This window comes from Hemiscyllium ocellatum, chromosome 19 (genome assembly GCF_020745735.1).
Source record: "Hemiscyllium ocellatum isolate sHemOce1 chromosome 19, sHemOce1.pat.X.cur, whole genome shotgun sequence".
NCBI classification, from domain to species: domain Eukaryota; kingdom Metazoa; phylum Chordata; class Chondrichthyes; order Orectolobiformes; family Hemiscylliidae; genus Hemiscyllium; species Hemiscyllium ocellatum.
Genome location: NC_083419.1, coordinates 4,839,889 through 4,843,156, shown reverse-complemented (window position 1 = coordinate 4,843,156; position 3,268 = coordinate 4,839,889).

The window sequence follows — 3,268 nt, the reverse complement described above, 5'->3', positions numbered from 1 at the left end:
GTACATTTACTACCCAGCTGTTCTGCTGAGGTGTCAGCAGAGCCCAAATGACTGCATGGGCCCCCTGTTCTTCTTAGTCAGGCAGATGTTACAGTGGTCTTTTCCCCACCACGCCTTGGTGGCAGCTGCCCCAAGCTTCAGTGCGTCTCTCAACACGTAGTCCTGATCCTTGGAATGTGCCAGTCTGAAACACTCAGTTGGGGTCAACTCCTTCAGCTGGAAGATCAACAGGTTTCGGACAGACCAAAGAGTGTCTTTCACCGAGTTGATCCTCCAGGCACAGTTGATGTTCGTCTCGGTGTGCGTCCCAGGGAACACGCCGTAGAGCACGGAGTCCCACGTCACGGAGCTGCTCGGTATGAACCTCGACAAACAACACTGCATTCCTCTCCAGACTTCCTCTGCATAGGCACATTCCAGAAGGAGGTGTGTGACAGTCTCGTCCCCCCCGCAGCCACTTCGAGGGCAGCATGCGGTGCGGCTGAGAGTCCGGGCGTGCATAAAGGATCTCACAGGCAGAGCCCTTCTCACCACCAGCCAAGCCATGTTTTGGTGGTTGTTGGAAAGTTCTGGCGATGAGGCATTCTGCCAAATGGCTTTGACAGTCTGCTCAGGGAACCGCTCGACAGGATCTTCCCTTCTCTTTTCCCGAAGAGTCTCAAGGACACTACGTGCTGACCACTTCCTGATGGACTTGTGGACAAGGGTGTTTCTCTTCATAAATTTCTCCACAAAGGACAGGTGGTACGGAACGGTCCAACTACTCGGAGTGTTCCGCGGCAACGAGGCCAGGCCCATCCTTCGCAACACCGGGGACAGGTAGAACCTCAGTACGTAGTGACACTTGGTGTTTGCATATCGGGGATCCATGCACAGCTTGATGCAGCCACACACAAAGGTGGACATCAGGGTGAGGGTGCCATTGGGTGTGTTTTTTCCCCATTGCCCAGGTCTTTGTACATTGTGTCCCTTCGGACCCGGTCCATCTTTGATCTCCACATGAAGTGGAAGATGGCCCGGGTGACTGCGGAGGCATAGGTTCTGGGGATAGGCCAGACCTGTGCCACATATAACAATACTGAGAGTACCTCACACCTGATGACCAGGTTTTTTCAGGCGATGGAGAGCAACTGTTGCTCCCATCTGCCTAGTTTCTGCCTCATTTTCCTGATCCGCTCCTCCCAGGTCTTGGCGCACGCGCCAGCCCCACCGAACCAAATACCCAGCACCTTCAGGTGGTCAGTCCTGAAGGGGATAGAGGATTGGTTGGCCCAGTTCCCGAAGAGCATGGCCTCGCTCTTGCCTCCGTTTACCTTGGCCCCCGAGGCCCGTTCGAACTGGTCACAGATGCACGTGATTCTGTGCACGGACTGTAGTTCCGAGCAGAAAACAGCGACATCATCCATGTACAGGGAGGCCTTAACCTGCAGGCCACAACTGCCCGGAATAGTGAGCCCTCTCAGGCTCGCATCCTTCCTGATGGATTCAGCAATGGCTCTATGAAACACACAAACAAGGCAGGAGAGAGAGGGCAACACTGCCTGACTCCAGATCTTACAGGGAAGCTGTCTGATTCCCACCCATTGATTGAGACTGCACTGACAATGTTGGTGTAGAGCAGTCTTATCCAATTACAGATTCCCTCCCCAAGCCCATTTTGGAGAGAACATCCTCACATATGTATCTGATATCCTGTCAAAGGCTTTTTCCTGGTCCAGGCTGATGAGGCAGGTGTCCACCTCCCTGTCCTGCACGTAGGCGATCGTATCCCTGAGGAGTGCGAGACTCTCAGTGATCTTCCTGCCCGGTACAGCACAAGTTTGGTCGGGGTGAATCACTGACCCCAGAGCAGACCTGACCCAGTTGGCGTTGACCTTTGACAAGATTTTGTAGTCTGTGTTTCACAGTGAGATTGGTTTCCAGTTTCTAATTTCCTCCCTCTCCCCCTTCTGCTTGTAGATGAGGGTGACGATGCCTTTCCTCATGGATTCACTCATGGTACCTGCCAGAAGCATACTGACATACACCTCCAGCAGGTCCTGGCCAATCAAGGCCCACAGAGCAGAATAAATCTCAACCGGTAAGACGTTGCTTCCGGGAGTTTATTCTTTTCGAAGGACTCGAGGTCAGCTCATCCAGAGATAGTGGCTGGTCCAGCCTCTCTCGTGTTCTGTCATCTAAGACCTCCGTGACTGGGAGGCCACGCTGTCAGTTGGCTTCGAGTCATACAGACTGGCATAGAAGGATTTGCTGATCTTCATGACGTCAGCCTGAGATGATGTTATCGAACCATCTTCTTCCTTCAGGCTCTGAGCACAGAGCTCTCTTTGTGCACCTTCTGGAAGAAGAAACGTGAGCACGTTCCTTCGAGCGGACCCTGGACTGGAAGATTATCTTGGAGGCCTCCATCGAGCGGACCCTGGACCGGAAGATTATCTTGGAGGCCTCCGAGGCAAAGAACGAGGCTTTCTGGCCCTTCACCTCCTGGAGGTCCTCCACGACATCGACCCCCAACGTCTGCAGCGGCAGCAGGTTCTGCATACTTTCCTGGAGCTGGGACAGTTTTCCCCGCCTCTCTCTCTCGCCTCCTGAACACCTTTGAGGATGAAGAACCTCTTGATGTTCCCTTTTACTGATTCCCACCAGTCTGCTGGGGACTCAAAGAGGGGCTTCACGGTTCTCCAACCTGCGTAGTCCCTCTTGAGCTCCTCGATGTTTCCCGGGGTCAACAGCTTTGTGTTGCCAGATGCTGCCAGACCCGCTGAGCTTTTCCAGAAACCTCTATTTTTGATCCTGATTTGCTGTTGGCTCCCAGTGTCCTGGGAAAGGTCAGTCTGGATGGGCTGAATGGCCTGCTTCTGCTCCTATTCCTTACGTAAGGCCCAACTTTATCACTTGGCAAGTTTTATGATAGTTTCAGATTTGTTTCTCTTTAGGAATGGACTTCAATGGTTTAACTGTTTAAATATTGTCCAATCAGACCTGGCCAAGCTGATTGGGGTAGAGGAACATAACCATGTGTCGCCAGTAACTCTGATTGGACAGACCCTGGGATTAGCTCAATGTGATTGGTTTACAATCCCCGTCACTGATTGGGGGATCGAAATGTGGCTAATGATTGGCTGTCTTTCCATCGGTTTCCGCCAGATGATTGGTTAGCATTCCCAGCCTCCCGTCCTGACTTGGTCGCTCCGTGCCGTTTCCATTGGTTACCAGTTATCTCGGTAGGTGATTGGTCAATTCCGCCACACGGCAGTAAAGCGGTTGC